This window comes from Hippocampus bargibanti, linkage group LG07, assembly GCF_051943395.1.
Source record: "Hippocampus bargibanti isolate YZ-2025 linkage group LG07, ASM5194339v1, whole genome shotgun sequence".
Classification (NCBI taxonomy): Eukaryota; Metazoa; Chordata; class Actinopteri; order Syngnathiformes; family Syngnathidae; genus Hippocampus; species Hippocampus bargibanti.
The window spans coordinates 3,560,605-3,574,259 of record NC_142740.1 but is presented as its reverse complement, the minus strand read 5'-3'; the positions used below and the strand labels follow the sequence as shown (position 1 = coordinate 3,574,259).

Below are 13,655 nucleotides of genomic sequence, written 5' to 3'. Positions count from 1 at the left end.
ACGTTAAATTTGATGAACTCATCATAAATTATATTTAATGGAATTAAATTACATTACATTACATAAAATTAAATTACATTTCATTAAATTAAATGATATTATATTTGTTTAAATTAAATTGAATCATCATAAATTATATTTAATGAAATTAAAATACAATTAGATTACATTAAATTAAATTAAATTGCATTACATTACATAAAATTAAATTTCATTAAATTAAATGATATTATATTTGTTTAAATTAAATTGAATCATCATAAATTATATTTAATAAAATTAAAATACAATTAGATTACATTAAATTAAATTAAATTGCATTACATTACATAAAATTAAATTACATTTCATTAAATTAAATGATATTATATTTGTTTAAATTAAATTGAATCATCATAAATTATATTTAATAAAATTAAAATACAATTAGATGAGATTAAATTAAATTAAATTGCATTACATGACATTACATTCAATTTGATTACATTAAATTAACCTTTATTAGTCTCACAGTGGAGAAATTCCCGAATTTCTTCGGGTTTGTTTTTTTTTTGCATGCCGTTAAAGCACTGGCCAGACCTCTGGCATTGTTTCCAACAAGGGGGCAGCATTTAGCTTTTGTCCATGTTAATACTTTGCTCCACTTTGCTGTTGTTGAAGCGCTATATAAACCAATATGTATGTATTGCATTGTATTTATGCCCTCATTTCAAGCTCATATAACTCCAGACACATATAATTTAGGAATTAACTCTTTTTTTTCTGATGAAAGAAGAAAGTCTAAGGTTTCTTACATTGCATTAAATGTTTATGTAGTCCTAAAATTCAATATTCTGTCGGTCTTGGAATTCGTGTGACAATGACAAAAACCCTGGCACTGGAGTGGACACATTTTTACACATCATCCGGCAATGAATGAGTTAATTTATCTTTTTTTATTTTTATCATCATATGAATGAATTTTGACTTCATGTACGGCACTTTGTGTACAGGGGTGGTTGTTCTGGATAAATAAAATTGCGTTGAGATAAACAACATCTTCCTCCTCGCAAAAAGAAAGTGAGGAGGCGCCTAAAAAAAAGGGGTAAATAAGACTTACGCTTAAAGATGGACAGATGTGATTAAGATGATGCCGTGGTGATTAAGAGGCTGATATAGATACGGCTCAGATAAACAGCCTGAGCCCGGCAGTCAATTAAAGTCCAGAGCTGGCCAAAAACAACTTGTTGTAAACTTTTCAATTAATCTCCTTTGGGAGCTCTGAAGATGCTGCCGAGTGAGCAGTGACGCGCCAAAACAGCTGCAACCCCCCCCCCCCCATCCCCGTCCTCCCCCAACCCAAGGCCAAAACCTCCAACCGCCATCTCCCCCAGATACTTTCAAACAAACAAGATCTTCCGAACTCAACGGCTTTTTCACGCAGTGACGCTGTTTTACAAAATTTGCCGGGGCTTCCGAATGACAAAACGTATGATTGTTTCTTTCATAATTCAAGGGACAACCGACGCCTCCGGACAAGTTGTGTCCATACTTTGTAAAATCACTTCAAATGACTTCTACTGAGCGTATTTTACAAAGATTCTACGGCATATAGCGATATTTTACGTTTTAAGATTCAGTGAAATTTGGACTCGCTTCAACTTTCATATTTCAAAGGCAGAGTGTAGACTGCAAGGTTAAAATATCCCAGCAATCAGGCTCCGCAGAAGTCATCTGTACACTCGATGTAAAAAGCTATCAACCCAGCTAAACAGAACACAATTGATGAGGAACTAGATAAAATTATCGCAGAGAAAGCACGTCCAATTCCTCAAGATCTGAAAAAATATCGATATAACCGGGACTATCGATATATCCGACACTGTTTGCATGTAATTTTCTCCGTGCGTGCATAGAAATAGTATCGATATAACCAGGACTATCGATATATCCGATATCGATATAACGAGACTTTACTGTATATATACAGTAAAGTCTCGTTATATCGATATGGGTTATATCGATAGTACTGCTTATTACGATACTATTTCAATGAACGCAAGGAGAAAATTTACATGCCGCAGGATCGGATATATCGATAGTCAGTCTGGTTATATCGATATTTTTTCCGACTCCTGAGAATATCGATATAACGAGACTTTACTGTATATATATATATATATATATATATATATGTATATATATATAAGTAAAGTCTCGTTATATCGATATTCAAGGGAGTCCGAAAAAATATCGATATAACCGGGACTATCGATATATCCGACCCTGTTTGCATGTAATTTTCTCCGTGCGTGCATAGAAATAGTATCGATATAACCGGGTATATATATATATATATATATATATATATATCCCTACTGTCCAGACATGGTGGTGCCGGATTCTGCTATGATAGGTCCCTTCCCTGCTCTCAGGTTGGGGGGGGGAGCAGAGGACTACTCCCTGCGGCTCCACTGATTGTTCCTGTTGTCCTGAATAACTACGCAGTAGTCCTCTGCTCGAAAATGACTTTATTATATAGTACAGTTTATTTGTTTAATTATAATACCACAGCACATTAATCATACACAAATAAGGTAGATTTTGTGTAGTTTTAAGGCTTAGAAAATTAGAAAGTAGAAAATTATGTTTTATGGGGACCTGGGAACGGATTATTCTCATTTTAATGGTTTCCTATGGGAAATTATTTTTTTTTGGGATACACATTTTCGCCTGACACACTGTCTGGGAACCAGTTAAGTTCGGAAGCCAAGGTGTCACTCACTGTATGTGTCTGGAGTTATACGAACTTGAAGTGAGGGCAGCTGTCCAAAATACAATGCAATACATACATATTGATTCATGTCGCGCTTTAAAAACAGCTGGTGAAAATTGTCACATTCAACGTTGTTATTATTATTATTATTATTATTATTATATCCATCCATCATCATCGTCTAATGTTGAGCCACATGCTGCTTCGCCACGTCGAACGCCTAGCGTTGCGTCTCATGATCACACCGCGTCGCGTCGGACGGGGGTTGTCTTATATTGCCTTTTCTGTTGTTGTTTACAAACGCTAACCGCAATACGATCGTTTGAGGGGCGGATTAAACCCTGTTAAACTTTGCGTCGGGCCCGCAGCGATCGACATCTCTCGCGAGCGCTCGCCTTCTGCGGATAACAAGTTTAAACGTCGGGAGGTGGAGGGGAGTGGTGGAGGGTCCACATTTTAACATTCGTCATGGCAGAAAAAGCAGCAAAGTATGAATCCACGGGCAGCTTGCGGTTCATGTAAAGGTTAGCTGAAGCGTTCAGGTGAGTTTAATCATGATGCAACGTCACCGCCGTTACAATACGGGACGCTGATGAAACAAATCGAACAAAATTGCTGCAACATTTTTTTGATATATACATAACTCATTCATTTGCCCTCCAAAATCAGATGCCTGTGAAGTTCAATTCCCCCCCCCCAAAAAAAGAACAAAAAAAATTATACTGTATATAAAATTTATATATATATATATATATATATATATATATATATATATATATATATATATATATATATATATATAAATTTTATATATATATACTTTGTATGTACTGTATATGTGTATATATATATATGTGTACATTGTATATACTGTGTATATATATACTTTGTATCTACTGTGTGTGTATATATATATATATACACACAAAGTTTATATATATATATATATATATATATATATATATACATAAATATATATATATATATATATATATACACACAAAGTATATATATACTTTGTGTATATATATTATATATATATATATATATATATATATATATACTTTGTGTATATATATATGTATACTTTGTGTATATATATATATACTTTGTGTATATATATATATATATACATACATATATATATACATATATATACATCTATATATATATATATATATATATATATATATATATATATATATATATATATATATATATACAAAGTATATATATATATACTTTGTATACATTGTATACATTGTGTATATATATACTTTGTATATATATATATATATATATATATATATATATATATATATATATATATATATATATATATATACTTTGTATATATATATATATATATATATATATATATATATATATATATATATATATATATATATATATATATATATATATATATATATATATACAAAGTGTATATATATATACTTTGTATACATTGTATACATTGTGTATATATATACTTTGTATGTGCTGTCTCTCTCTCTCTCTCTCTCTCTATATATATATATATATATATATATATATATACTGTACGCGTTCATATATTGTGTGTGTATAAATATTGTGCGCGTATATATACTGTGTGTGTGTGTGTGTGTATATATATATATATATACTGTGTGTATATAACTGTGTATGTATATTTATGTGTGTGTGTGTATAAAGTTTATATACATATCTATAAATCGGATGCATACGGAGTAAAACCTCTTGCCCACCAAAATAAGATGCCTGTGAAGTTCAAGCCCCACCCCAAAAAAAAAAGAAAGAAAGAAAGAACCCCATGGTGAGCTTAACCAACCGTGTGCTATTGTGTGCGAAAAAAAAGCAGTATGAGGAAACTTTGGCGCACTGTGACATGATGGAAGTTTTTTTTTTTTAACATTATCAGGCTGCCTCGAGCTGCTCATTGTTATGTGTCAGCCGTGTTGCTTCTTCTTTTCTCCGAGAACGACTGTGAGAAATGGTCGTCGCGCCTGCCAACTTTCCCCGAGACCAAGTTCAAGTATGCGCTACTAAGTCGAGACCAGCAGATAAATCAAACTTTCGCTCTCGTTTCATGAGGCCGCGTCGAGATAAAGCGGACGGACGCTCGGCGGAAGATACAGAGACTTTACTTTTGCCGTTTGTTTGTTTGTTTTCCTTCTCAGTTTGTCTTTTCTTCTTGGATTTGCATTATGGGAAAGAAAGAACGTTGTCGGCCATTTTGAAATGGTTCACGCGCATTCGCCCAATATTTCGCGTATTACTGAAGACATTTTTCGCACGTTTACGTGCGATTTAAAAAATTAAATTTGCGCTAAATCAAAGTTTACAACTTCTGATCAACGCCCTTTTCCGTGATTCCCGTCTTTTTCACTATTTCCATTTATTTATTTATTTTTATTTATTTATTTTGTATTATGCTATTTATTTGCTATCTATTTGCTATCTATTCGCTACCTAACTGGCTAGCTGGCTACCTAGCTAGCTATCTATTTGCTATCTATTCGCTATCTAACTAGCTAGCTGGCTGCCTAGCTAGCTATCTATTTGCTATCTAACTACCTAGCTAGCTATCTATTTGCTATCTATTCGCTATCTAACTAGCTAGCTGGCTACCTAGCTAGCTATCTATTTGCTATCTAATCGCTATCTAACTAGCTAGCTGGCTACCTAGCTAGCTATTTGCTATCTATTTGCTATCTATTCGCTACCTAACTAGCTAGCTGGCTACCTAGTTAGCTATCTATTTGCTATCTATTCGCTACTTAACTAGCTAGCTGGCTACCTAGCTAGCTATCTATTTGCTATCTATTCGCTATCTAACTAGCTAGCTGGCTACCTAGCTAGCTATCTATTTGCTATCTATTCACTACCTAACTAACTAGCTGGTTACCTAGCTAGCTATCTATTTGCTATCTATTTGCTATCTAACTAGCGAGCTGGCTGCCTAGCTAGCTATCTATTTGCTATCTAACTACCTAGCTAGCTATCTATTTGCTATCTATTCGCTATCTAACTAGCTAGCTGGCTACCTAGCTAGCTATCTATTTGCTATCTATTCGCTATCTAACTAGCTAGCTGGCTACCTAGCTAGCTATCTATTTGCTATCTATTCGCTATCTAACTAGCTAGCTGGCTACCTAGCTAGCTATCTATTTGCTATCTATTCGCTATCTAACTAGCTAGCTGGCTACCTAGCTAGCTATCTATTTGCTATCTATTCGCTATCTAACTAGCTAGCTAGCTATCTAACTAGCTATTATTTATCTATTAGCTAGATAGCTAACTTTCTATCTATTTGAGTTATTCCTTGAGTGAACGCTGGTGCATGTGGCTGCCGCTGACCCTGTGACTGTAAAGTCACCATGAGAGTTTTGAAAGGCTGGCTACCTAGCTCGCTAGGTAGCTGGCTACCTATCTAGCTATTTATTTGCTATTTGCCATCTATTCGCTATCTAACTAGCTAGCTGGCTACCTAGCTATCTATCTATTAGCTATCTAACTAGCTAGCTGGCTACCTAGCTAGCTATTTATTTGCTATCTATTCGCTATCTGACTAGCTAGCTGGCTACCTAGCTAGCTATCTATTTGCTATCTATTCGCTATCTAACTAGCTAGCTGGCTACCTAGCTAGCTATTTCATTGTTATCTATTCGCTATCTAACTATCTATCTAGCTATCTCTTAGTTATCTATTAGCTAGCTAGCTAACTTTCTATCTATTTGAGTTATTCCTTGAGTAAACGCTGGCGCATGTGGCTGCCGCTGCTCACCTGCAGAAGAACTGATCCTGTGACTGTAAAGTCACCATGAGAGTTTTGAAAGGCTGGCTACCTAGCTCGCTAGGTAGCTGGCTACCTATCTAGCTATTTATTTGCTATTTGCCATCTATTCGCTATCTAACTAGCTAGCTGGCTACCTAGCTAGCTATCTATTTGCTATCTATTAGCTATCTAACTAGCTAGCTGGCTACCTAGCTAGCTATTTATTTGCTATCTATTCGCTATCTAACTAGCTAGCTGGCTACCTAGCTAGCTACTCATTTGCTATCTATTTGCTATCTAACGAGCTCCCTGGCTACCTAGCTAGCTATCCATTTGCTATTTATTCGCTATCTAACTAGCTAGCAAGTGACCTTGAGAGTTTTGAAAGGCGCTTAGAACTCAAATGGATTATTATTATTGACTTCTGATCGTAAAACTACTTATTGATCAATTTGTTGTGTATGTAAATATATATATATATATATATATATATGTATATTAAATATATATAATATATTAAACATTTTTATAGTGTCCCATAGTTCATAACGACCCTCCAAGGGATAAAAACGAACTTGACACCCCTGCTCTACGGGTTTTACGTCGTCTTCTATCGTTTTGAGTCATTTTCTTTTGTGCAATAGAAAGTATGAGGAAACCTTGGCGTAGTCTGACATAGTGAAAGTTTTTTTCTTTCTTTCACGGGGGCTGAAGCTGCTTATTGTTTTGAGTTATTATTCTTCTTCCATCTCAAAAGAAACCGACCTAGCTCTTGCCCGGTTTCCCCAAGAACACTTTTTTTGCTGCGTTTTTAAAAAGTCAGAAAAAAAAATTAACCTCGGTCGCTTTCATCAGTCGGTGAGACTCTTAAAGTCTTGATGAGCGGCGGCTATGCGGCCTTGCCAAGGAAGAAAGGGGATTACACACCTGAGCCCCAAAAAAAAAAAGCCTGATAATAAATTTAAATCGTCCGCATATTGACAACGGAAACAATCCCTCCGACGAGCTTTTGTTATATTCCAAACATTAGCCACGTCGACTCTCTTAACTCATTCACTGCCAGACGATGTGCAAAAAATGTGTCCACTCCAGTGCCAGGGTTTTTGTCATTGTCACTTGAATTCCAAGACTCATAGAATATTGCGTTTTAGGACTACATCAACATTTAATGCAGCATAAAAAAACCTTACACTTTCTTCTTTCATCAGAAAAAAAAAAGTTAATTCCTAAGTTATATGGGTCTGGAGTATATGAGCTTGAAATGAGGGCGTTTGTCCAAAATCTCTTCCAATACATACATATTGTTTTAACAACAGCTGAAGCTATTTTGTTTCCTTTCCTCGCTTTAACAACAGCTGAAGCTATTTTGTTGGCACGAATGGCTGCCGCTGCTCACCCGCACAAAAAAAAAAAAAATGTGACTGTAAAGTGTCGTTGAGAGTTTTGAAAGGCGCTTATTATTATTATTATTATTATTATTATTATTATAATAAAGCGCTAACATGGACAAAAGGCAAATGCTGCCCCATCGTGGAAGGGGAAAAAAAAACAATGCCAGAGGTCTGACCAGTGCTTTCTCGGCACCCCGATGTAATGTAATTTAATTTACCATATCGTAATGTAATTTAATCTAATCTAATCGAATTTAATTTAATCTTATTTAATGTAATTTAATTTGTGATGAGTTAATTGAATTGAATCACATTTAGCATAATTTAATAATAATAATTATTATTATTTGATTGTATTTTATTTATTATAGTACCTATGCGTGTCTGTGTCTGTAAAGTGTCCTTGAGAGCTTTTAAAGGCGCTTAAAATGAAATGTATTATTATTATTATTATATAATAGATAACTAATAGATAGCTAGCTAGATAGCCATACATACATATTGGTTAATATAGCCTAGCGCTTTAACAACAGCTGAAGCTGGAACAAAATGCTAACATGGAAAAAAAAAATGGAAATGCTGCCCCCTTGTGGAAATGAAAAAAAAATATCGCCAGAAGCCATGGCCAGCGCTTGATTGGCACCCTAGCATGAAAACCCAAAACCCGAGCAAATTTGGGAATGTCGCTCGACGTAATATTTTGAATTCCCAAATCGATTCGTGAATGAGTTAATTGCCGTTGATAATGGTTGATGTCATAAAGCCAACCGCCGTGGCTTTTTTTGAGTAGCATATGGCCGACAAGAAACCCCGCCAATCCCCCCCCCCAAAAAAAAAAATCCACCACTAATCCGCCAATCTTATACAGTACGTTTACCGCGTAGGATTAGGCGTTCCCACTTTCTCCCTGTTTACCTCTTTGGCTTCGCATTTGAGCCGAGCTCCCTTTCACCAAATGTTGTTTTCTTCTTTTTTTTTTTATTGAGCCGTGTAGAAGTTGACGTGGCGCGTAACATCTGGTCAATGAGCGTAGTTGGAATCCGAAAAACTTGTTTTGCACTGCTTGTGGCTTTAAAACGGGTTTGTGGAAAATAAACAGTAAAGCCTCCCGTACGGAAGAAAATAAGAGAATTTTGCGCACTATTTACGACATGCCAGAAATCGCTGTTTGCGTCATACCTTGGTTTCATCCGCTACAATTTGGATGGTGTGTTTTCAAACTTTTTTCATTATACAGGTAACATCCGATTTACGACCGAGTTCCGTTCCGACCAAACGGTCGTAAGTCAAAATGGTCGTAAGTCGAAATCCATTTAAAAGCAGTTTTTCTGTGGGTGAGCAGCGGCAGCCACATGCGCCAGCATTCACTCAATCTAGAATAACGCAAATACAGTAAAGTCTCGTTATATCGATATCGGATATATCGATAGTCCCGGTTATATCGATACTATTTCTATGCACGCACGGAGAAAATTACATGCAAACAGGGTCGGATATATCGATAGTCCCGGTTATATCGATATTTTTTCGGGCTCCCTTGAATATCGATATAACGAGACTTTACTGTACCTGGAAATAAAAAAAATAGCTAGCTAGCTAATAGATAGCCATCTAGCTAACATATAGCCAATAGATAGCCAGCCAACTACAGTTAGACCTCAATTTACGAACTTAATTGGTTCCCAGACAGTGTGTAAGGCGAAAAGTGTGTATCTCAAAAAAAAGAATTCCCATAGAAAACCATTAAAATGGGAATAATCCGTTCCCGGGTTTCCATAAAATTTACTTTTCAACTAAATAAGCCTTAAAACTACACACAACATACCTTATTATATGTATAATAAATGTGCTATTGTATTGTAATGAAAGAAATACACTGCATTGTATCATAAAGTCACTTTATTTACATTTGTGATGGTCATTGATGGCTTGATGGAATGGCGTTGGAGGTCGAAGGTCAAAGGGAATTGCTGTTTGGAAAGAGAGGCGCATTACATATAAATAAACTGTGGTGTAAAATAAAGTTTTATTTACCTTTTTGATGGTCGTTGATGGCTTATGGAAGGAGAGTCACCTTCCATAAAGACCGTTGGTAACTTAACCTCTTGGTGCTGTTCGGTCGTGTGCTTCCGCCGAAGATCACTCCGCCAGCCGTGGTGGGTGTGTATTATGAAAATAGTGCTTATTATAAGGTTTAATTTTCATGAATTTGATGTTTGTAAGACAAAAAGTTTGTAAGTTGAGGTCTCACTGTTGCTAGTTAGCCATCAGATAGCTAACAGATAGCCGGCCAGCTATCTAGCTATTAAATAGCTAACAAATAGCGAGCTAGCAACTAGCTAGCTAGCCAATAGATTGCCAAGAGTTTCATTTTCCCGGGTGCATTTGCTGTTGCGGAAGACGCCGAAAGACACCACAGCGCCGTTCACGTTAAATATGGTAAAACTTCAAACGGTAATCGTCTAAAAACTGTTTTTTTTTTATCCCGCTTCACCGATAAACAGTTTCACCCTCAGCGCGTTGACTTTCCTAAAGCCGGTCCGCTGTGCTTTGATGCGCAACATTTGAGCCTTTGACTTGTTTAGCTTCAAGCTCTCATCGGTCGACTTTTGCATCCCATAATGTCCATGGGCGTTCCCCCCCACTCCCCCAAAAAAAAACAAATTGCCGCAAGTAGGCTAAAAATGAAATTCAAACGTGGTTAATCCGTAGATGACAGCGGTGACAATGACGGCGACATTATTCAAACATGGCCGCCGGCTACGTGTTTTCGGCGGCAAACAAGCAAGTCGCCGCTTTTGCTTTGGAAAAATGTTTCGGGCAAAGACGAAAAACAGTAAAGCCTATCCGGAAGGGAACAACGTTGCCTTGAATTGATTAAACGTCACATCAAACCAGAGTTAATTGCTATCATCTGACAGGCAACCTTCTTATCCTGGAGCTTCTTATTAGCGTTAGCAAGTGGCTTTTTTTATATTCGCTAGCTACCTGGATGCTATTGTCTCTCACTTCTAAATTCAAACCCTGAAGCTGGTTTGACTTCACCCCGTCAAATATGCTCAGCGGCTCGATTATTAGCGGACCTCAAGTACATGTTTGTGGAATCGTTTTTTGTTTGACGTCTCAGTTTCAAAAACAAAAAAGAACGAACCGAGTAGGCAGCCTGAACTTAATCAAGATGAAGTCCAAGATGGCGCCCGAGTAGGCAGCCGTTAGCAAGTGCTATCACAAGCCTTGCTTGTTTTATAATAATACATTTGATTTCTAAGGAGACGGTTGTGTCAGGAAGGGCATCCGACGTCAAAGCTTGGCCAAAATAAACATGCGGATCAAACCTCTAAAGATGGAGGACACTGATTTGCTGTGGCGACCCCTTGATGGGAAAAGCCGATAGGAAAAAAAAATTTATTTTATTTTCAATTTTATTTGAAATTTTATTTCACTTTTAATTATAATTTTTATTTTAATGTTAATTTTAATTGTTTTTTTTTTTTGTAATTTTTTAATTTCTAATTTTTTTTTATTTTTTATTTTTCATTTTTCATTTTTCATTTTTCATTTTTCATTTTTTAGTTTTTAGTTTTTATATTTTATATTTTATATTTTATATTTTATATTTTATATATATTTTATATTTTATATTTTATATTAATACTAATTTGATATTCATGGATAGTTTGTTCCCAGACAGAGTGTGTAAGGTGAAAAGTTTGTATCCCAAAAATTAATTTCCTCTAGGAAACCATTAAAATGAGAATAATCCGTTCCCAGGTCCCCATAAAACATAATTTCTAATGTTGTAAGCCTTAAAGCTACACAAAATATACCTTATTTTATGTATAATAAATGTGCTATGGTATTATAATTAAAGAAATAAACTGCACTGTATAATAAAGTCGTTTTATTTACCTTTCGGATGGTTAGGGATCATTCCTCAAGAGGGTGAAAGAAGAAGGCTACGTTCCTCAAGTGTTTAATGCTGATGAAGCGGCCACTCCATTCCATCAAGCCATCAACGACCATCACAAAGGTCAATAAAATGACTTTATTATACCGTACAGTTTATTTCTTTAATTATAATACCATAGCATATTTATTATACATAAAATAAGGTGTATTTTGTGTATTTTTTATTTTAATGTTAATTGTATTTTTTATTTTTTTTTAATTTTTTAATTTCTAATTTTTTTTATTTTTTTATTTTTCATTTTTCATTTTTCATTTTTCAGTTTTTAGTTTTTATATTTTATATTTTATATTTTATATTTTATATTTTATATTTTATATTTTATATTTTATATTTTATATTTTATATTTTATATTAATACTAATTTGATATTCATGGATAGTTTGTCTCCGGCCTAATTGTGTAGTTTTAAGGCTTAGAAAGTAAAAAAAAAATGTTTAATGGGGACCTGGGAACGGATTATTCTCATTTTAATGGTTTCCGATGGAAAATTATTTTTTGGGATACACACTTTTCGCCTTACACACTCTGCCTGGGAACCAATTAAGTTCGTAAGCCAAGGTAGCACTGTAAAGGCTAATCCAATCCAATTGAAGAGTAAAACTTTCTAAAAAGTATTTTTCGGAAAAAGCAAAGAGAACAAGTTGCGCGGCGTTGTGAATTTGTGTCAGGAGAGGTGTGGCCTTCATTTCTTAGCCTTTTATGCTCTGCGCACCTGAATGTTTGGCATGCTAATCAGGCGACTCATATTGATTTGCGAATGCCTTGGTTTGTTTGTTGTCGGCAGTGGCATTCCTGCCTTTAAAAGAAGAGCGCAATCCTCGGCGGAGGCTCGCGGCTTTGCGACGTGATATATTTACAGCTGTCACTCAGCGACCTCCCGAGACGACAGCGAAATCCACTCCCGAGACGCGGCGCACTTATCAAGGAGCGAGCCGAGCAAGCCCGTCCCGTTTTTTTTTTTCTTCTTCTTCTTCTTCTTCTTCTTTTTTTTTTGATTTCTTCCCCCGCCGACACGGGCTGTCAGTCAGCGTTCCAGTCACGTTCGGCGTATTTACAGGAACAAGTTTGGAACGGTGCCGTCATTAGGGAGCAAAAGGCCAACTTGAACTGGCATCAACAACGTTTTGTCAACAAGTTTGAGCGGCGGCCATTATTGACTGCGTCGGAAACTTAATTGGAATGAAGCAACACAATCATGTGATGTCATAATTAGAGTGTCCCGTTATGTTTATTTCAAGCTTTTTTTTTTTTTACATACAACTAACTGTATTCTGCATATCAGTTTTAGAGAACTTTTTTTCATTGTACAGTGATACCTTGGCTTACAAACTGAATTGGTTCCCAGACAGAGTGTGTAAGGTGAAAAGTTTGTATCCCAAAAATTAATTTCCTATAGGAAACCATTAAAATGAGAATAATCCGTTCCCAGGTCCCCATAAAACATAATTTCTAATGTTCTAAGCCTTAAAGCTACACAAAATATACCTTATTTTATGTATAATAAATGTGCTATGGTATTAAAATTAAAGAAATAAACTGCACTGTATAATAAAGTCGTTTTATTTACCTTTCGGATGGTTAGGGATCATTCCTCAAGAGGGTGAAAGAAGAAGGCTACGTTCCTCAAGTGTTTAATGCTGATGAAGCGGCCACTCCATTCCATCAAACCATCAACGACCATCACAAAGGTCAATAAAATGACTTTATTATACCGTACAGTTTATTTCTTTAATTATAATACCATAGCACATTTATTAT

At 35.4% G+C, this 13,655-nt stretch overlaps 1 protein-coding gene across 4 annotated transcripts in view; it reads left to right on the top strand.

Moving 5' to 3' along the window:
* lpp (LIM domain containing preferred translocation partner in lipoma) overlaps positions 1–13,655 on the top strand; it is an 89,674-nt gene that overhangs the window by 21,274 nt on the left and 54,745 nt on the right. Inside the window, exon 1 of one of the 4 annotated variants that reach the window (XM_089001483.1) lies at positions 13,480–13,585. The exons of the other annotated variants lie outside the window; for them this stretch is intronic. The gene's annotated coding sequence lies outside the window, so the exon portion shown is untranslated. Of the gene's footprint in view, positions 1–13,479; positions 13,586–13,655 lie in introns of those variants that run through there. 4 annotated transcript variants of the gene reach the window in all.